Consider the following 23,283-nt stretch of genomic DNA (forward strand, 5'->3'; position numbering starts at 1 on the left):
CTTTCTCTATCTCACTACATCACAACATCACTCTATGCTTATATCTCACTACCTCACAACATCCCTCTCCCTCACTACCTCACTCTTTACTACCTCACTCTCTATCTCACTACCTCACTCTCTCTCACTACCTCACTCTCTCTCTATCTCAATACCTCACTCGCTCTCTCTATCACACTACCTCACTCTCTCTCTGCTAATGCAATAGGTATCACATATGCAAAAAACAAAGCTAATGCCAATACAAATGACAATGCCATTTATTTAGGGATACAAAAAAGATAAAAAAATAATGAGCAATTCTAATAGCTCTACCTATAATATTGCCGAGACCATTGCATTGTAAATGCTTGTTTCGTAATTCAGGGAAGTATACAAATACATTAATTCGTCAGCTCCCGGGTAAGGTTAGCGTCTCCACAGCTCTAACGCAAGACAATGACTTTATATCAACTTTCGCCTGTTTAGAACGTCCTCCGCTTCAATGCACGTTAATGAGACCCTTAAATCACCCAGTTTGTTTCCTCAAAATCGCCCTTTTCCGAAACAAGAAAAGTGAGGATACGTCTCCGTTCAGACCCAGACACCGCACTACACTCTGCCTGCCGGAGCCTCCAGGATACTTACTTCGTGCAGTCACAGTAGCGGTTTCTATGGGGATGGGGTGTTCTTTTTCGCGCGAGTCATAATTTTCTAGCCAATCGCATGATTTACAGCGATGCGCATCCCACTAGCTCCGCCTAGTCTTACCTGCTAAAGATAACGGCCATATTAGAGAAGAGCTGGTTTTCTTTGTCATTAACAGATAATGTTAATTTTTTTTTTAAAAGGAGGAAAAATCTCACATGCCTTACATTTAAGGAATTAACTAAATGAACTAACCAAGTTAAATTGGCTGTAAAAATATCGTTCTAAATTCATAACAGAATAATTACATGCAAAAAAAGTCTCAACAATACAGCAGTCTCTAATAGAACGTAATATATCTGTTTTTCAAATTATGAACAATAATGTTTTTGATACGTTACATGATTTTTTATTCTATATCGTTTAAGGATATACAAAGTTTTTAACGATAGTTCCACTCAATGATACGCCTCTTGGCTATTAATGCTGGTTGATCTTATTTTGAGTTAGGCAGGAGGTGCGGTTGTGTTTCATTTGTTTTCAAGGGGAATCGTGCTTGTTTCAAATTTCATACCTGGCAACACAGGGTCGGACTCGAAAGCGAAGTAGAGGCAATCCAGGCGGATGCATGAGACCTGTCGGGAGACTGGAGGTAAGGCGCTTATTTGGAAGCTTTGCACCTGGCTGGGAAGGGTTTCGTGTATTCACTGCTTGAGAGTGTGGAGGGGTGAGGTTGTTAGCTGTGGCCAGTGGTTATTCTAAGACTCACGAACGTGCCAGATGTGTCTCCACCCTCTTTCTCATCTCATTTTAACAACCTGTTGTGAGAGGTGGCGCTCATGTTAAGTCCTCGCATAACGGGTTATGTTTAATGAAAAAGAATAGACTAATTAGACTGTCTACCTGAACATTTGAATGAATGTACTAATATTTATTGAGCATTTTTAAAATCGTCGTTGAGTTATATTTTTATACTGTACTTCAAAACAGTATAGGAATTTGGCTTCATACAGTACGTTTACAGTTTGATAATTAATACCCGCTTTTATCTCTTTACAACGGAAGTGCATTAAATGGATTCACAATGCTCCACTATAGCCTTGCACTGGTACGTCGCTGCTGAGACGTTTGTTGTATGCTCGCAATGCACTTGTTCTGGACTGTACCGTGCCCTCTCTCTCCTGACTTCTCCGTGCTGACTTTATTATAGGGTTGTCGTGATGCAGCGTTATCTCAACTCGCACCAGGCACAGCAATTCAGGTATTGAGTTATTTACAGAGCTCCTGATGTGCCTACCTGCATGCACAACTATCCTACTACTTTTACGCCCAACTGACCTCTGCACTACTAGCTAGATTTATAATGCAAATGTGTCTCACTACTGACACATCTGTGGAACTCTCGGAAGAAATTCTGTTCGAATTTATGGGTTGTGGAGAAATATTAGTACTCGAACACCCTGCGCTCTCTTAAACATCCATATGGTTAATTGCTTTACAATGGCTAGTTAAAACAAGTTCCTCGTTGTGGTAAGAGTGTATATCATTTTACAAATCTAGTGAAGCGATTTTCTACCTGCTGCTTTACAACTTCAAAATGCAGCAAAGTCACTCTAATTCGTAACAGCTTGAGGTGCATAATATAAAATCCAGTTAGTTTTAGTAATGGCACTTATTTCAATCATCAGCATGTAAGAGTTTAAAATGTAGTGAGCTAATTTGTCTATTTTACCTGCATAATCCAATAGCTTTAATTAACTACTGAATTCAGGGGGACAAATGAAGCCCTTCAAATCTCTCCAAGCATCAAGGTATCTCTATGCTGTATGAAAAGAGCTCCAGGTATAGCATTGGTCAAAAGAATGTAAATAATTAATATTTTCATTCTCACTCACAATTCATTACCTGCTCTCACATCTCATTATCTCACGCACTCACTCTGCCAGTACCCTGTCTGGTTTACAGGACTATTAAAAGATGAGAAAAGTAAGAGTGTTGTATTAAAATGTTTAATAAATATATCCCTGTGCACAGGAGGGGGCTCATTCACCTATTCCTTACAGAATATTATGACATTGTAGGAGTGGTCAACTTGCCAACAGCATATACGCTTGTGACATCTTTACCATTTTGAATTGCACCAAATTAATTTGTAGCCCTGCATTCTAAGGCACCTGAAACTTGATGCTTTAAGCATGTTCAACCACTGGCTTTATGCACTCTTTGCCTGACTACATTTGGGTGCTGCTGTTAAGTAGACATTCATAGCTGGCAAATGCCTCCCTTATAGTAAGTCCTAACCTTATAACGGACATCATGTTGTATTCTGGGACTTCTAAACACTGTAACTATAGGCTCAAAACCCCCAGCAGTAAAGAGCAGTTGGGTTAAAACCCACGATTAGCTGAAGGTATCACACATAACCAGAACAAAAGATCAAATGGGATTTTAACATTTCCAGATTCTCTACAATGTGTAAAACATTAGATCAGATCCAAAGCATGCTTCTAAACCTTGTCCCTTTAATCCAGGACACAAAACTGGAGGAAATGAAAGGACAAAAAAACAGTATTTCAGTGACATCCCTAAAGAACAAAACTCAGGCAGAATAATGTTATACCAGTTTTTCTTGCTGCTACCTTGTAAAACAAAGTTACATTGTATGTCTCCTTCAGAAAGAAAGACATGACTCATTCTCTGTTACTTTCCTTTCTTTGAATGGCATTTTAGTTTGATTCTGCTGGTGTTTATCAGTGTTTTTGCATTTAAATTGATGAGCGCTGGGGTTTTATCAGTTATAGGTTTAAACCTAAAACGGAATAGTCTACATATGGCTGACTGCCTCATACATCCCTTTACACATGGTGTAATATGCTCTTTTATTAGCATTGTTATGTTTGGGGGAGGACCATCCTTCATAAGAGCTGGAGCCTTGAATAGGCATGAGATGCTGTGTCTCTCCCTTTGCAGTGGCAGTAAATACCCTATTATACTCTGCATTTGCACGTATGGTTTATGTCATGCTGTGTTTTCATGTGCGGTAGCTATAAACAAAGGCATTTAAATGTAACCACAGTGCAAGGAGTTCAGTCCTTTAAGTGAAATAGAATCATAGTAAGTAATCAGTGTATGTATGGTCATGGTTCTTTTCTTTTGTAAACTGATTCTAATTTGGAATATTTGAGTCATTAAGTTGTATTTTCTTAAATCATTTACACTGCACTGTGGTAATAACATAGAATTCGATTTAAGAAACTGTAGCAACAAATGAATACACATTTACTTTCACTTGTGTGACATACATGTATGTATATACACACACACAGCTATATATGTTATGTTTAAAATATGTTCTGGATAAAATGTTTCATATGACGGACACACATCCACTTGTGCTGCTGTTTTCCTGAAAGTCGTGCTGAAGGAAGGGGAGGGGGCGTCAACTGGTAAGAAGGAACACATATATCTAATATTTTTAATGTGTTACCCACTTCCATTGATATAAAAAAATACGCACAGGAGCTTTGTACTTTTTACAGCTCTGCTATTCCAGCTCAATCTCCTTTCCTAAACAAACATAGTAGAGCTTCTGAACAGAAGATCATTGTAGTATTTCTGATGCCCACAGCAGCTGTTTTTTCTTGCCCTCTTCGAGGGTTTGAGTATGTTTGAATGTGATTGAATAAACACTTCAACGATTCTGGGAGATATAGGACTGTGCCTCGAATGCTGCAGATCCCAGATGACGCCCAACACTGTCACACTGAACTGAGAGTCCCTGTACAATCTGCCAGTCCAGGAATGCATTCATGAGGCAATGCAACAATCCTCCCTGCCCTCAAGGACAATGTCTTAACTCGCCCTCATGTGGAGGTTGTACACCACACTGAAATGTTCACCCTCCCAAAACCCATTGATTTCTAAAGATGTCAACTGGGTCAAGCCTTCTTAGTGCTGACTCCAGTAGGATCATCCACCACAAGCACATGATTGATTATAGCCCTCCATTTGTTTTACTGTCTATTAGTCATCTCAAGTGGTGTATGAATGGCCAGGTGTAGGCCCTTTGGGATGAAGCCCAGTTTCGCCAAAACACTTTGGTGTATATTCCCGTTCAGAGAGGACATATCCAGTCTCAGATGTCCCATTGTTGTTATTTTTGTTCTGTTTTGTAGGTGACAGAGGGGTAAAACTGATCTCCATATATTTGGTACCTTTCTATAGTTGCCTAAACAAGCAGCTTGTGGCGTAGCAGTATGGCCGATAAAGTGAAAACACTTATGGGTATCTGTTCAGTGGACATGTATCATAGGAACTCTGTCTAGCCTGTCACATTCAGGGCTGATCAAAAATGATTTGTGCATGGGTGGTTTCTGTGTATAATACTGCAGACACAAACAGATTAAAAGGCATGCATTCCGAATAAATATCTTTGCTTCAGCTAGATTCGGGTCCTTTCGTTTTTGCTGTTGTGCAGTTTACACCAGATCCAGTAGTAGGTCACTTTCATTTTCAGTAGGAAAATAGTATTTTTCCTTTTATCTATTGAGGTGAACTTGGCTATGCACATTCAATCTGAGATGCATTTTTATATTTTTATTTATAGTTCAAAGCTTTATTATAAAATAATATAATATTATGCAATTTACAGTAACGTGGTTTACTTGACAACACAAGAGAAAAAAAGAAGTCATTGTGTTCAATAATCTAAATCAATTTTGCCACTATATAAACAGTATAAAATTGCAAACAAACTTGAAATATAGCAAACGATAAAATTATTATGTGAAAAAACTTAAGATGGAAATGGGTATCCAACAACAGAAAGGTAGTGGCGGAGTTACAAAAACAATTATTGAGAAAATACAATAATTTAATGTATTTAAGGATAAAAACAGTGAGTGATTAAGTCAATTAGGATTGTGTAGAAATAGTCACATTAAAGTATATATATATAGTAATATTTGTCGAGGGACAGAAATAAAAGTGTAATATTATAGATGGTTTGTTAACTTCTTCAGAGAAAATACCATTACTCGGGGCCAATACACTTAGGAATCCATTGAATGTCTCTTTTGATAGCCAGTGAAACAGATGATACATCATTTCTACCCAGTCTGTGATTTAAGTAAACCGCATACCATCGGGGTTTAAAATTTACATTTGTTGCATTTTTTCTGTTAAAAGTTATTTGTTTAGAGGCAGCCACTAGTAACAAATCAACCAGTCTCTGTATGTGGGACTATTTGTCTGAGAGACTGCCCAGGATGTTTGACAATTTAAATGTAACATTGACACAAACATTTTTGAATCTCATTGCAGACTATTTTTCAAAATACCATTATGGTGTAACAAGTGAATAACCTATTTCAAATCATTTGTTTGATTACTAGACCAACATTTTGTTTGTGCCTATTTTATGTAATTTCACTAATAAGGTTGGCATAGCTAATAAACAAAGCTAGCTAGTAAATAAAGTACTGTGTTTGAGTTGTGTTGGCTGTGTGAGATGATTTATAATTTAAAATCCAAAATTTGTTCCAAAGATCTGTGGACAAACATATATTAGGATCGATCTTCCTCTCAGTTTAATTCAGTCGTCAACTTTATTCTTGTAATAACATGGAAAGTCAAATATTTATAAATTGATCATGCTTTCAGATGTGACATCAACAACTAACAAAGAAAATGAGTGGGGCTTGCACTGCTCAGTTGATCAATGATTGTCCATATTATAATGGTCTGTGGCGTGCTGTAGAGGTATCGCTGTCTGATCCCTACAGCGTGTATTGTGACAAAGTCTATTGCAAAGCTGCCCCCAGCAGGGGGGAGACTCCTCCAAGCACTGCAAGAAAGACTAAACGTCTTGATCACTTGAGTGAGTTTAATAAAGTTTTTAGAACATAAGAATGTCTTTTAGTTGATTGTCTCTGATTCAACACATTGTTTTCATGCTTGCAAGTATATCAGACATGTAATCCAATGCACATTCATCAAAACTTCTTAGTCCCAATGCATTTCGGGCTATCCTTCAGCCCTTCGTCAGGGGATTACTAGGGATACTGATAAGACGTGGACTCACTGATACGTTGCAAATGCGGGTCCGAAGACTAAGATATGGTGTGACTCGCCAAACTAATCCGTAATGGTATCCTTCTGGTGTGGGTGACCACAGACACGTTTAGTCTTTCTTGCAGTGCTTGGAGGAGTCTCCCCCCATGCTGGGGGCAGCTTTGCAATAGACTACATCAACAACTAAACCATTCTTGTATTCTCCTGAGAAATGTTGTTACAATATGAAATGAAGGAGAGTTGGACAAAGCATTCGTTTATAAGTTGAAGCATTATTTAATAAATTACAGTGCGTTTCAAATTAATTTAGTCCAAACATTTTATGAAGGTCTACAAAACTAGTAATGTCTTCTACCACCAGTTGATGGTACCCTAGGCCGTAGCAAAGGTGGAGCCCCGAGGGCCTGACCAGCCGTTGTTGATTTTTGTATCACCTAACCTGTCTAGGCAGCAATCAACGTATTGAAGTTAAAGTAAGAGTTTTTGTGTTATAAAATAAACTTTTCCAAAGCAAAAAGCTGTTTCAATCCTTTAAGAAATGGTGACCTGACAATCTGAATATTGTAAAAAGTATAAATGGCAAAGTATCCTGTATGAATGTGCAACATGTGTTAACAATTTGCTGACTCTCCATTTGGTCCACTTTTGAACCTGGTATTATTATAAAGTAGCCCTACTTGTAATAAAAAAAAGTTACCTCACAACTTATTTTCTCAACGCCCCTACTTTTAATAAAAAAATAAAGTTACCTCACAACTTATTTTCTCAACGCCCTTCTATACTTTAAATGTCCGCTACTTTCCCTTCTGTTCAAGATAGAGGCTTTAAGTTGCTTCAGGGGGTTTAGGCACGCTAAGCAATGCGAATGGAAACATTGGCACTCTCATTTAAGTTTCATAATGCACCAGGTGCACTGGCACAGAGCTGTTGAAAGTGCATTGAGGCTGGAATGCAGGGGGTTGAGTCTCCCTTTCAGGGCTGTAGCTAGAAATAGTGCATCAGTTACAGTAGCATTGGGGCCCAAGAATGTAAGGGGCCGACTGACCCTCAATTATGAATGTTTTTCCACCAAACCAGTGGTTGAAATGCATTTTCATTGCTTGCTTAATGTCTTTGCTACCCTTCCTTCTCTACTGGAATGATTGCACATCAACTGTGGCTGAAATATACTGTTCAACAAGGAGCTAAGGAAGCCCATGTTCCTAGTTATGTTAAGACCCATTATGAGGCTAGCGTCACATGCCTGCAAAGTGCTAGGATACCGTCACACGTGATGGTGTGCATACAGATAACATAATATGGCACTCCTGCTCATAGCTTTCTAGGAAGCATTTGGTTTGAGGGAAGCGTTGCTGAGGGAAGTATTGCTTGGAGGGAGATAGTTGGAGCCTTTAAGAGCCTGACGGGCTGTAGAGCGGCAGTGCACCAAGGAAAAAGATTGTGATATTATTTATAGGCATGCTGACTTTGAGGCATAGCGAAGGGGTTCCAGCTGAAGACTAAGGGAACTCATACTGGGAGCAAAATTCTGTAGCATCCCTCACCGAATTAGCAGCCCCACCAAAGCGAACCTTATGCAGGTGGCACACATCTTGGAAAGATAAAAGGAGGACTAGCCTTTCTAGAGTTTGATCTCCTAACCGGTAGCTGCGCATAGTCTCTTCAACCTGTTCACCAACCCACTTTTCCACATGAGACTGATGTCATGTATTCTGTGACAAAAGCAATGTTAACACTGGAAATGCTACAGCTGTTAGTGTCCACACTGTCCATATATGCAACATGTAAGTTACTGAACTTATTTTGATAAAACAAAGTGTCTCAGGGTAGCAGAGCAAGATCGGATCATGGGTCATAGCCCAAGAGGAAGAGTAACCATCACAATTCTTAATTACTGAGCTTAGAAATAGTAGAAGTGATGGGCACACTATGTGGGTGGATTCCATGTCATCGCTGTTATTGTTGAATCTTGAACATATTGATGACCGTGTACTCTGGAAGGTGGAGGAATGTGGTTTGATTAGTAATCTGGTAGCTCAGTTTTACAGACTGTAAGGTACCATTGCATCTCCTATAACTCCAGAAACGTCATGTAAGATTTAAACGGAGATCTGCATTTCCATGACCTCAATGGGATTACAATATTTCAAGTAATCTACTGAGTCCATCTGCAGTTTCTAATATATCCCTCCTATTTTTTTAAAAGTGAAATTGCCTTTTACACTGACAGCAAGATGCTGACATGGCAACTTGCAATTGAAAACTGACAAGGAAACAATGACACATAGAAACTGGCAAGGAGACATGGTGTGGGGAGGTGACACAGGACAGTGATTATGGAAAAGTGTCACTGAGACACCGGATACACAACATGTAGACAAACACATAAGCACATGGTCATTGATATGGCTATATTTGTATGGAGAGACTACCCCCAATAGGGATACTGACTTGGTGACATGAACATGGTGCACAGAAACTAAACGCTGCCAAGGCGACATTGACACAGGTTCAATAGCATTAGGCAAGTCAGCAAGGTAACACATGCACAGGGACACAGAAAAGCATAGGCATTGTCAGAGGGACAATGACTGTGGGACACCTGTATTATGACACTGATACTACAGCGTGGGTATAAAGGGACGTAACAATGACCCAGGTAAACCAAATCTGACACAGACTGTCAATGGGATTCTGACACGGTGACATTGGTATGTGAGGGTGGAGACTAGGCTACAGAGATAGCCACAGTTATTATGAGACCATCAGCACAGGGCTGTTGACATCAGCACAATCAAGGTCATTGCCTGAGCTAAAAAACACAATGTTACAACAGCACGCAATGCCATTATCAAAGTCAGATATTGCTCTTTACAACTCCACCCATTATTTCTTTTGGGAATCAAAAATGAAGTGACCAGTAGCAAAGTACTGCAGGTTGTCACATGTCTCATACTCCAGTGCTGTGTCCTTGGAATGGCTTTCTCCCGACCTCCAGAAGTATGCCTGTGGTGCATTGAGTTTCAGCACCCTTGTAAAACAGAGAAAAGGGACATTGCCAGATGTATTCACTAAAACATTCCTTAGATCAGTGCTTTGGGTTCTTGTGCTCTCCTCAGACAGTGCACTTCATGTACAGCACGAGGGCAGTATGGGTTAATCTTGCTGCATGGATCATACTGCTGTGAAGGGAATAATACAGCTTCCTCCTTTCAGGGTATCCACCCACCACTGCCAACGAGTCTTCCGCCATGAGCACAACTTCAGCCAATGCAAATCATAGATTTTTCTGCCTATGCTACTGATGGCTAAAGTGAAGTCCCCTAATTTAAGGTGTTGAGAACGAAACCAGTGACTAACAGAGGGGGACCCTAATGACATGGGGTCAGTTAAGAGCTCTGACCTCTCCCTGACAGAATTATGGTAAGAGTCCAATGCAAACTACAGTTCTCCTGAGAAAACATTACATAATATGTCTCTGTAAAGTTCATGGTAACCCTTATGGTTCTGTTGGCAGATTTTTGTTGATACCCAGCTGAATGGTCCTCATTTATTGCACTCTTGAGGATGAAAATTGAGAAGACATGCAGGAATTTAAACCTGTGAAAATCAAGTAGATCTAAACAGATCCCTAATGTGAAGGCATTGGTCCAGTCAGCCACTAGACAGAGAAATAGGCACTAATCAATAGCATTAATGCATCCCCTGCTCATAAGTGTTGACATTTTTCAATACCAATATGAACATTGTGCTAGGATGTATTAGTACAGTTCACACAAGACGTTTTGATTTTGTCCATGAAAGGTGAAGCAGACTTACTGAGAAATGTTGATAATGTACAATAATGTGTCACAGCCTTGCTGAGAAGTTCTAATTAAGACCATACAAAGAATAGTAGCTACACTGAGTAGAGTTGGTAATGCTCAATCATTATCTGGCAGATCTTCTGAGTGATGACTGTACTGTCCCAAAAAAGACCTAGTAGCCATCCAGAGAACTCTTGGTCCTGTATTTTGAAGCACAGCAGACCTGCAAGATGCATCCAGATTCTCCAATTAACCACTTCAAAGCTGCCGCATATTCCCGCTGGGTGCTGCAATTTCGAAAATCCCATTGTTTGTGACAAGGTCAACTCGTCATAAGCACAGGGCAGGTAAAACCCATGACGAGTTGACCTTGTAACAAGCATGGAAGGGGTTCAGGTGTGGAAGTCCGTCCGATAACAATAAAAAGTACTGGTTCTGTCCAATTAAGATTTGGTACCATTGTTGACAGTGCTCTCCTACAATGGTGGGCACGTGATGGGTTCCTGGACTGCATTTCAGCTAAGCAGTCTAGCTATTGCCCAATACTAAGGATTCTCTACATAGTGCTGTTTGCAACTGTAGGGGCCTAACATTTTGGATCCAAAACTAAACTATTCTAGCGCTTGGAACAAAAAACATCTTGTCCTAGGTGCTTCTTCTTGTGAAATATATTTTTCTTTTAAGGTAAAGTCTACTTTGTTTTTTGAAGGGTATTCAATGGACTTTAAATACTTGGTAATCGTTATGTTTGATGCATTATTTTCTTGGATATACAGATCTTTATAAAATGTTGAAATAATATCTTTTCTGCAGTCTTATTTTAAACTTTGCTGTTAATTGTGGAGTCAATTTTAGTTCTAAGTAACTTGCAAGTCAATTTCCAAATTTGATTTGTGCACATATTATCTAGGACTACTTTTTTGCACATAAGAAGAAGCAGATTCAGTAGAATGTTGAATATAATGTACTCAATCAATTCATTAATTGACGGTTCTGTTTTTGAACTGTAGTAAACACATTCAAGCTTCTTAATCTCCTCTGCAGCTGTCCTCATTTTATTGTCGACATAACTGATAATAAAACCTGGAACTGCCAGCTTAAAAGAATTCTAAACAGTAGATATTGATGGTTTCTGAGATATGTTGAACATAAAGAGCTCATCCTTGAATTTTGAAATACAGGTAGAATATAATAAGAATGTTTAAATCATCATTTAACAATGACTGTTATACTTTTATATTTTACTCTTTAGAAAGTAATCAATTTGCTGTTCTGTTTGTGGTTGAAATGGAAGGTGTATTCTCACAAAGTAGGTTTGTGTAATCTCCATAAAGCAACCAAAGATTTTTGATTAATTGCAGACTTGAATTGGTTATGTTTAGTTGAGATACATTTGACTTTCAAATGTCTGTTTATTATAAGATCAATTTTTTGTACAGTCCCAAACAAATATAAAATAATCCTAATCCTCTTCTAGCATCTTTTTGACAGTATGATCCAGAAAGAATTATCGTCTGCCATATGTCTATATGCATTAAAATTGTAAGTGGTGTTTCGTCAATAATGAATTGACCAACAACCCATCTTTCTTTCCCATCACACTCTTGATATATAACAAAAAGTGAGACATTTGTGTCATAGAAACTCATGCTATTCTTTTCCTTTAAAGCAAGGGAGACAAACACTTCCCATACTTAACATTTCTTTAAGTTTAAACGTTTTGCTTCTGGAAGGCGCGAATCTTGTATCAAAGCAATGACTGTTTTAAGCTTGGCTAAATATGAAATAACTCTCTCTCTCTTAATGGGATGTGTGTTAAATCCATTGTTCTTTTGCTCACTATGCCACTCGTTTGGACCCAGCAATATGCATATCAGTCTTGACCCTGTTCCTCATCGGAACAGCCCAGTCTGAACTTCCAAGCGGGGTCAGTAACTGGACTGGAAGCAAGCATCCTGGGACCGGTTTCGGATTCGGGGTTTCATCCCTCATCAGCCAGGCTAGCTTGAATAAAGTGGCACAGCAAGCAAGGGACCCACGTCTGGGCATACCCATCCCACTTAGGGCAAAAAGTGCTACAGCAACAAATGATGGAAGGAGGGCTTAGTAAATAAAACATTCACCTCCTTTAGACCCCTGACAGGAATTGCCACACACACAAATGACTACTGAACATTTCATATTACATTTCAGTACTGTCTGTGCCTATACCTATGTAACTTCTTCACAATCACTGGGATTTGGGAATGTCTGCGCTATGTTCATGTTGATTTCCCATAAAGTTGTGCAGGAGTTGTAAATGTTTATATGCCATGGTACTCCTGATTTACTTTATTTTCTAAATGTGATTACAGGGCTATGGTCCAGACTGTATCAGGAAAACCAGATAAAATATATTATTTAAAAAAAGCATTCACTCCCAGTCAAGAGATCTGAGTTACATCCATTGTTCTTTTGCTCACTATGCCACCCTAGTTTGGACCCTGCTCCTCATGGGAAAAGTCCAACCAAACAGTTTTTAGTACAAATTAGAAATATATGGTTGTCATGTTGCATGTGGTATAATCTGCAGTTTGGTTTTGATTACTTGTATCATGTGCGACTAAGGACCAATATTCGTTATTATCTTTCTTAATTGCTTTGTGATTTTTCATACATGACCTCCGGTCACAGCTAGAGAGAGGTCCGGGGTACCGACAGAGAGAGCGGTGCCTCACGTCCTGAGCTGTTGCCAGGTGAGGTGAGGCGTCCACCCGTGCACCTACGGGTGACAGCAACTACCCTGTAGATTCTTCACAAAGGAGACCACAGGTGTCTGTCTGTAGGTTGTATCGTTCTAACCACAACACTATTATTTTGATCACATAGTTTTTGCAGTAGCAATCACCATCTAGGTCCTGAGGAAGGCTGCAATCCGAAAGTGATCATCGTGGCTGAACCATGTAGACCCTTCGTTTAGAGCAGCGTGCTCGGCAATTCTTTCAGGCCGTTTCAACCTTGACACCAAGAGTAAATCATTAAACTCTTTTTTCGCTCTTGGTAGCCAATTTTAACATCATTTTACACATCACCATACTCTTTGCACTGCAACCATCCCCCTAACATTCTCATGTTTCACATCAAACGGATTTTAGGAGATCTGATCAATAAAACATACCTGTGCTCCTCCCTCATAGCGAGGGGGTCATAGACGTGGTTGCACTAGGATTTGCAACCAGGGGGAGATCCCAGATGAGGAAGCATGCCAACTCGTGGTGATGGGATTCCGTCCTTTATTAATAGGACTTCTTCCATGTTTTAGTAGGAGCGATTTGCTTGTACTGGTTGTGCTCATGAGCTCTCTTTATGGAGCCTGACAGACCCGCAGACTTGTTGTTTGATATATAATGGTGTTGGGGATTTCATCCGCGCAGGTCTTTATCCTTTTCCCTGAGACCCTTCATCTATTATAGTGTTTTGTTTAGGGGTGGGGGACATTTCCATTCCGCCCACGGAATGGGCGGAAATTTGCACTTTCCGCCTTCCGCAAAGAAGGCGGAAAAACGGGGCAAATTTCTGCCCATTTCATGGCGGAACGGAAGTTGGCCTCCCGCCCGCCTGTCTCCCGCCCACTTTATTAAATTAAATTAAAAGGCTAAATAAAACTTTAAAGCAAACTTACCTTATTGCGCCGCATCTTCCCGATCCCAGCTTCATTTTTGTAAACTGCACCTGCGCAGGCTCCAGCGTTGCGGGGTAACGCATATGCCCGGCAAAAGAATAAGACGCGCATCTCAGTTTCAGCCGTTTGTTTACAACAAGGGCAGAAACTCGAATTCTCCGGGGCCCATGAGCTAGTATACTCTGCCAAAGGTAGGTTCCCCCATCTAAATTGTGCATACAATTTCCCCGCCTATGGTGGCTGAATGGCATCCAAAAAAGGTTCTTTTATGTACATTTCCTTTATTTGTAGGAACTCTCTGGTACTCTCCTGTAGAAGCAAAATATTTGAATGCCTAAGCTGTTTCACAAGATCCACACTCGATATTGTTGGGCACAATAGCTCGGGGGACAACCAAAGATCGGGTCTCCCAATCTGGCTGGCAAGGCTTCTAATATGGGCCAACCATGGGGTTTTACTAGGCTTGAGTCTGGGGAGAAGCTCTTTTATCTCTTCTTTAAAAGCACTCCGCTCTGGAGTTACTCATAACCTCCTCCAGAATGTCAAGGGCCTAAGGGCGATCTCTTGGTCAATTGGCCTCATTCCCAAGTCCATACGAAGGGGAACCAGTGGGGTACTACGTGGTAAGCCAATGAGTTGACGCATTAAGTTATTTTCTAACTTCATAAGGTCTGTGGTGGAGCAGTGCCCCCAGAGTTCTGCCCCATACAAGGTAGTCCCCCCTCGCTTGTGCCGTGTATATCTCCACCTGAGGGGCAGCTGGCTTAAACGTAGATGATCTAAGCATTTTCATTATCCCCCCTGTTGTCTGGGTGAGCCTGAGCTGTGCTTTAATGATCTGAGGACCCCACCCAAATTGTTCAGACAAAGTTATTCCCAGGTAATCGAATGTCCTTACTTTTTCAAGTGGAATGCCATTTAGGAAGGGGTTAGGACGCGTGGTCTTTGGAGGATTAAAGACCATAAATTTGGTCTTGGTTAAGTTTATCTCCAGACCTCTCTTATTGCAAAACTGGGCAAACCCATCCAGGGTACGTTGTATGCCGACTGCTGACGTGGACACTAACAAAGTATCGTCGGCGAACATTAACACCGGTATTTACCCAGTGGCCAGTTTCGGTGCATCCTTGTCTTTTATATTATTTAAAAAAGCAATAAGCCCATTAATATAAAGACAAAATAGTGTGGGGGCAAGACACAGCCCTGTCTGACCCCCTTTCTGACAGGTAAGCGTGAGGAAAGTTCCCCAAATTTACCACATCTAACCTGGGCACAGTTTTCTGAGTGTAGCCTCATTAGCACATTGAGAAGGTAGGACAGACACCCAAGCTCAGCAAGCACCTTCCACTGCTTGTTTCTAGGCACAAGATCAAAGGCGGACTTCAGATCAACAAATAAGATGGAGGCTGCCACCCTCTATCTGCACCGCTTTCCAGAAAAGTAGCTGTTTAAACTGAATAACTGGTCCACGGTGCACATGTTTGATCTGAAGCCCGCCTGGTAGGGGCTCAAAATTTCCTGCTCCTCCACCCACCTCTGTATGCGGCACAAAAGAACCCTGCCATCAGCTTTTGGGTGTTATCAATTAAGCTGATGGGTCTATAGTTGGTGGGTAGGAGAGGGCATCCCTTTTTCAAGATGGGAACTATTTCCGCGCCTTTCCAAGTATCTGGCAGATTCATGCCCTTCAAGATTGCGTTAAAAACGGCACTCAAATATCGGGCCCAAATAATGAGTTCTTCCCGAAAGAGGTCCCCCGAAAGTTTATCGAGACCCGGGGCTTTATTGGGGAGTAAGCTGGTTAAGGCGTTTTGCACCTCTAGCAGCGTGATGTCCCCACCTCCCCCCTCATTTGACTCCAGATCTTTACTTGGATGCTCTGGGCTTAGGGGGTTTTCAACATCACAATCATACAGGGCCCCAAAGTGTGACTCCCAAACTTCAGGCGCTATATTAGGCTCTATTGCTGGGTGTCCCCCCTCCTCACCAGAGCTAACTAACCTCCAGAGCAATTTAAAATCATTAGCCTTAAGCGCTATCCACAGGGCCTCCCACCTTTCCGTTTCCCACTCCTTCTTTGCCTTGTGCAGGGTTTTCTTGCAATTTATTCTAGCTGACTTGATAGATGACCTATCTTTACCTTTCAGCGCAATTAAAAGCTCTTGTTTTGCTTTGCGGCAATTGCTAGTGTCACAAGAGCATTTAGGTTGCACTATTTCCCTCCTTGAAACTCCCGGGTAGAATACATCTGCCAGGGTTGCCACTAGATCTTCGTGGATTATTCTAACCTTATCCCTGTCCTTTTCGGGTGGCTCCCCCTGTCCCAACGCACTCATTCTCTCTATTAGTGGTAGTACAAGCTGGTACATCTTTGCCAGTTTGGGAGAAGATTGCCGGACGGGATTCCATCTGATTTTCCTCCAGTTATTGGTGGTTACTAGACCATCCCCAGCGGTCACTGGATTTGGACCCATGGCAGCAACACCCAAATTCCCCTGCTTCAATGTTACAATCAGGGCATTGTGATCACTGTCCTGCCTCTGTTGTACGTCGGAGTCTAGGACTTTCTCCCAGGTTCTTGTTTCCACCATGATGTAGTCCATTAGTGATGTGTGACCATCACGATTGAATGTGGTTTTGGCTGGGAGATCGGACTTTTTCCTCGTGTTACAAGTCCTTAATGAGTTGGACAACGTAAATTAATAGATTTGAATGGCTAAGGGTGACCATACTTTGATTGGAGTGATATGTGGTTTTGGAATTGACCAGTAGATATCTTCTTCTGAGGGGTCCTCCTGTGAATTGTCAGTTAAAGGTTCATATTGACAGTTTAAGTCACCACCCATAATTAACAAAATTGCTGGATCCAAAGTTGGGAGATAGCGACTTTGGTGGTCTATGGTGGGCGATTCAAGTCTGTTAACTACCGGTCTGGAGTAGACATTGATTAGAGCAATTTTTGTCTTATCAGGAAATGACAACAGGACACATTGGATGTTGTTATTGGAGGTTGTCATGTGCTCTGCCTTACACCCAAGATGAGTGCCCACCCAGATTGTAAGACCACCCGACGGGCGCCCTCTCCCACCCTTTATGGCCAGTATGTTGAATGGGGCAAATCCTATACTATGATGATCTTCGCAGGCTCAGGTTTCTTGGAATAAGCAGATGTCTTGATTGTCCACAAAGGAACCCCATTCTGGACTTGAGATTTTGTTTTTCAGACCTGCTAGATTCCAAGAAAGAATTTGTAACTCCCCATTCCTGCCTCTATCGGAGCAACCCCATTAGACAGGGAGGGGAGGGGTTTTACAGCCTGATTACTCCTGTCTGCACTTGCCAATGCTACACTGCTTCCGTCCCTGTTAATATGACCCATCTGGAGATCATGAGAGATAGGTACAGCCTCCCCACTTAAATGGCTGTCCTCTATTTGGGTGTCATGCCCATGGTCCAATTACCTACCACTAATCCCATTCTTACTACTATCGTAGCGAGCTTCTTCACTGGGGCAATTAAGTGATTGTTCCTTTTGAGTGTCAATAATGTAGTGTCTATCCCCTAGTCAATCAACCTCCTCAAGATATCCATATCTATTGCTTATTGGGATATTATACAGGGGACGGTTGCCGGAATTACTCCACCTACCTTCCATGAGGAGACCAGGGCCCACAGTGGATTTGGATGAAAATGCCATAACTCATCAGTGCTAGGTTGGGGATAGAAATAATCCAGCGCACGCAGGCTTATTCCTGTGGGCGTGTGGTGGGCTGCATTAGGGGTGGATAACAACATGCTAGCCGTGTTTGGGTTGTTAAAGTTACTAACACACTCTCCTACTTCCATCTTTCGGGTATCTCCCAGCCAGCCTACTCTGCGGACCATGATTATCTCCCCCGCCCTAGCGTAGTCAAAGAGCTTGAACCTTGCGAGCCAAAACAAGCATTTGTTCCTTAACTCAAGCTGAGTTTCCTTAGAGTTGTGTAACAATGAAGGGATTCCTGTCATAACTGCAACATATGGTGCAGAGGCCGGAGGAAGATTTATGCTTGGAAGGGAAGTTGCCTTGATCTCGCCAGCAGAGTCTTCAGACAGTGGTGCTGTTTGCTTAGTAGTGACCTCCCTACTCAGTCTTAGCCCCCCCACCTACCTCCATAGTGCTTTGTTTGTGCCTATGACTATAGCGTTTTTTTTATTCGCTTCCCTCTGTGGACCACTGGTTGTACTTGGCTCAATAGTGTGGCTCCCTCCGCCTTGTACATTGCTTGGGCATAGCGTAACGTCATCTCTGCCAGTTTCCGTCCCTCCCCCCGCTTGGCTAGGCCCAGAGTCTGGTTGCACATGTGTACCCAAGCCCTCCCACACTCTCTCCATTCTGTCTAAACGGGCAAATATGGGAGCTAATTCTTCTTGGATTGTGGCTCTTAATCGGATTAAAAGGTCAGCCATCAAGTTGTCTACCCACATCGGAAGTTCTGCAGTTGGGTTTTCTGCTTTACTTTTACCCTTTGGTGGTACTGGTTTATCTGTACCAAGTGTAACTGCCTGGTTATTTGCACATTGTTTTTTGTTTTTTGGCCCTAGAGCTGGGGTTGCTTTGTGTTTCCCTTTGTTTGTAGTTTTAGTAGAATTACTAACCCTATCTGATTGCTTACGAGTTCGAGTAACCCGCAATAAGGGTTCCCTAATAGGTGTTTGTGATTGTATTTCTTGGGCCCCTAAAATCAGAATGTGAGATTGACCAGAGGGCGGGAGAGACAAAGGACTGGGCTGCGATGTATGTGAAGTGGCTGGGGCCTTAGTCACCTCAAGGTCTAGTGCGCAGATATCCGGTGTAAGGGAGAGCCTCCTTTCTGTGCGCTCTATTTCTGTGGGCATTACCCCAATGGCCCTTTGAAGCATTTTGTCTACCGCTGTTGTTGGAGGCTCACATGTTGTTGTTTTATTTTTGCTAACTGACTTTTTCCCCATTTTACAACAGCTAGTAATACCACACAATTTCAGTCAACACAGTTACATAAGAACCCACAAATCAACTGTCAGAACGTGCGAAAGCAACCTTCCCTCCAAGGGGGTGCTTTGACCAATAGCGCCGTAGGAGTCCCTCTAACAGATGTTAATGTCTTTTTCAATCAGAGTCATAATGAAAGTCATCAAATTATTATGGACATGTAGATTCAAATGAATCTTACCCCTTCCTTTGATCGTGGTATATGGGAGAGTACAGCCGTTAGGGGAGTGGCCCTGCCCTGCCTCGTCCTGTCGCTGATGGGCGCAGACGGGCCCGCCCTTGGCCCGGGCATGCCCGCGCGCGTCCCGCGCTGCGGGAGCCCTCTTGGAGTTTTAACACGCCTTCTGGTGCTTTGGCGTTACGCATTTGACTGGCGTCACGAGGGAACGATGGGTAATGTCCCCGTGCCCCGCGTCTGCTCAGCACAGCGTGCGGTGGCAGGTAATAATCAGCAGAGCGTTGCAGTCCCACAGACTGTAATGGGACCGGTAGGTAGTTCTGGCAACAACAGCAGTGGCGCAAATTATGGGACGCGCGCTGCGGGAGCCCTCCTGGAGTTTTAACGCACCTCCTGGCGCTTTGGTGTGACGTGTTTGACTGGTGCCACGAGGGAACGCTGGGTAATGTAGTCCCCGTGCCCCGCGTCTGCTCAGCACAGCGTGCGGTGGCAGGTAATAATCAGCAGAACGTTGCAGTCCCACGGACTGTAATGGGACCGGTAGGTAGTTCTGGCAACAATAGCAGTGGCGCAAGTTACCTTAATTGAGTATTTAGGTGACTTCCCCCAGACCTAGAAGTTAGTTACCTGCGACCTAAGAAGAAGAACGAAGATGTCAGGCAGCGAAGCCTAAAGACGACTACTGACTTGGCCCCAGCCTTACCAACCTGTCTCCAGCTTCCAAGACCATGGAAGAAGATGACACCTGTCCTACACCCAGCGACTTCTAGAAACCCGTGGTAGATTGTCTGAACTTTGAAAAAGACCAGAACTCCTGAAAACAGCGGTCCGTCTCCAAGAATCCAACACAAAGGACTCCGGTGCCCAGCTGATCCGCAAGTCCTGCCCACTCTGCTCCCGACACCTACGACCCCTGTACAGGTGGCCGACTGACTCAGAACAGGTTCCCCAGTGATCCTGACCTCAAGTCTAGTGTTGGCTGACCCTCTTCGTCTCCACAACAATGCCTGCAGCCTGAATCTAGAGGCTTGCCCTGATCGCGACTGGCTCCGGAAAGAAGCCTACCACACCTAAAAGGCACTGCTGCACCTGAAGCCCCTGCGTCATGGTGAGCTGAATCGATAGTGCGCCTACGACCCCTGCGTCTCTATTTACCTCTGCTGTCGTTGGTCTACCTCCTGCGACCTCTAGTGCAACACTTGCAGCCTGTCTGTTAAAAGCAGAATCTCCATTGAACAACATTGGGTGCCTGGCGCTAAATTTGCACGTTGCACCCAGCCGCCCGTGTGCTGCTGGTGGTGTATGTTTGATGCTGCTTTGTGGCTCCTGCAACCGATTTACCTTACCTGCTAGCAGTGTGGTTTCCAGCACCCCCAGTCTCCATTGAAACAAATTGGGCTGAACTGATTTTAACCTCTGCACCCAGCCTCCCCTGTCCTGCTGGTGGTGCAGTTTTGATAGTCACCTGACCCTTGCCCCTTGCTGACCTTTGGTCCCGAAGACTGGAATAGTATGAGTGATACTTACCTATATAACCACATTATTGTTTTCCCCCATAGAATAGCATTGAACTGCTCAAAAATTGTTCTGTGTCGAATTTAAAAAGTGAACAGTATTTCGGTTTAAAAACTTACTTGTTTTATTGCGAAAATCTTAGACTTTAAATAAAGTACAAACAAAGCTTATTTTTCTAACATTGATGTGGATCTCCTTTTTGAGTTGTTTGTCCATTACTGGTCAGTGTTGTGCAATAAATGTCTTACACTACTCTGTGTTAGGCCTAAGGCTGCTCACCCACACTTCCAGTAATAGAGCACTTTGGGGTTTACATTGAGCCCTGTACACTTTTGGTGAACTCCTGGACTCTGTGCACGGTATAACCACCTAATGGCATACCATATACAGAGCCAGCTTACTTACATGGTTATTGTTGTAATTGCACACACAAAGAGACCCACCTGACATTTGTGAGGAGTACACACAGACATAAGTACATTCTAGATGTGTAAAGAGCAAGGTACAATTACAGACGCTTTCAAAATTCACTTAAGCACTTGGCAGTGTCTGAAGTGACACTCGCTGTGATTCTTTTGTTAGGCAGATGGGGACTGTCTACAAAGCTTCAGGACCCTGTTGTGCTCAGACAAAGGAGCTCTGCGGTGTCTGTGAGCTTGTCCTGCAAAGGTAAACAGCATTGCTTCCTACATGAAGGCTGTAGCTGTGCACTGCTGCTGCACATTAGAATAGGAAGAGGAGGGCCACTTAAAATGAAGTGAAGGGCGGTAGGCCGTACGTGGAACAACACTGATATAGCCTCACAAAAATGGTATTAATACAGAGTTCACAGAAAGATACCAACTATCCATCTTTTTCCTTTATCATTCACCACCCGCACAGCTTTCTGGGAAAACTGTATATGATCCCCCAAGTCTGATATTGCAGAGCATTTCGATCTCTGTACAAATGACCTTTATTTCATAAAATGAAAAAAGGAAATTGCTTTCCAAAAAAATGAACCTCCTTACTGCTGGGCAGGAGAGATAATCTAGAGTCTACAAACAAGCGACCCTGTAGCAAAAATTTAAAATAATGAAATGGTTCCTAAAAATTCAAGGGAACGTGGATGCTTGGTGCATTCATTTGGTGCTTTTCAGTGCTGATTTTCATATTTTGAATGAGATTGCCTACCACAAATACAACTGAAAATTTTGTCGTTTAATTATACTTTGATGACTAACTGTAAATTTATTTTTGTTTAATGCTTGTTTTATTAAAGAGATTCATAAAGCGACAACTTGTCACTGTTATATTATGATTAGGCAGTCTCCGCCTCCCCTTATTGTCTCGTTGTAGCACTTGAACCTCTTACCTTACAGATCCATCACAAACGAGGCCTCAGTTGATGAAGAGGGATGCACAGGAGGTCAGTTCTTGTAATGGTGAATAGCGGTTCTCTGTAGAGGACCTTTGATTACCTTCTTACATGGAGAGACAATGTTTCCCAGGCAAGGACCTTTTAAATTCCACATTTGCAGACCCAGAGATTTGACCTTCCATACCCTTTTCTGTTGAACCTGTATTGAAGTTGCACACCCTGACCTAAGGTTGTGGCCTTTTACATTGTAAGAAATCCTGGGTTCTGAGGGGGACGGGGGGGGGGGGGGGGGGGGGGCAATGTTGGTTTACCAAAAAAGGTTTCAAAGACTGTTCTTATTTTTTTTATTTTTTGAAAACCTTTATTTTTATTTTTGCAGCAATACATTTGTGGGCCTACAACCACAGGGGCCGGCCGTCACTAAAACGAAACAGAAACTTGGTATTGCACAAATGCACAGCTCTTCAGCCGACAGCCCGGGGGCCCGGCAGCGATTCAGCATACAGTTTGTGTGAATCATAGGATATTGCACAGGATGAGGTTAAGGTTTTACATTTTAAATATACATGAATAAACAATAAATAAACCAAAACTGACGAGGCAAAGGGAACTATGCGGTAGGTGTCTGTTCCAGGGGGGAGAGCCGTGCCAAGAAACAATGTACGCAACAATAATAGATGAAAAAGTGGGAAGGGGGGGGCAGGGAGCAAGTGATCAGTGTCAACAAGGATATATACAGTACAAGGAATGCTCGGCTATGGGGACTGTGACATTTCCGGAGTGTCTACAAAAGTAGGAGTACACATCTCCCCTCGGTATGAGTTCCATTGATCCCATATTCTCCCCCACTTCTTAGGTCTGCCACGTGCAACATACACTGTTTTTTCCCTGAACATGCACCAGTCCATGTTTTCTTTCCACGCTGAAATCGTAGGTGCTCTTTGGGACCCCCACAGTTGTGCTATGTCTCTTTTAGCTACCATGTTCCCAAAGGTAGCCCATTGAGTCTGTGCCACATTATAATCATTCGGTTCCCATACGTTCAGTAGGCAG

General features: G+C 42.4%; 1 protein-coding gene across 1 annotated transcript in view; it reads left to right on the forward strand.

Moving 5' to 3' along the window:
* The first annotated feature begins 1,171 nt into the window (after positions 1-1,171).
* Positions 1,172-23,283, forward strand: part of LOC147692486 (synaptosomal-associated protein 25-like) — a 552,838-nt gene continuing 530,726 nt past the window's right edge. The window contains exon 1 of the mRNA XM_086938695.1: positions 1,172-1,279. The gene's annotated coding sequence lies outside the window, so the exon portion shown is untranslated. The remainder of the gene's footprint in view (positions 1,280-23,283) is intronic.

This window comes from Lissotriton vulgaris, chromosome 9, assembly GCF_964263255.1.
Source record: "Lissotriton vulgaris chromosome 9, aLisVul1.2, whole genome shotgun sequence".
Classification (NCBI taxonomy): domain Eukaryota; kingdom Metazoa; phylum Chordata; class Amphibia; order Caudata; family Salamandridae; genus Lissotriton; species Lissotriton vulgaris.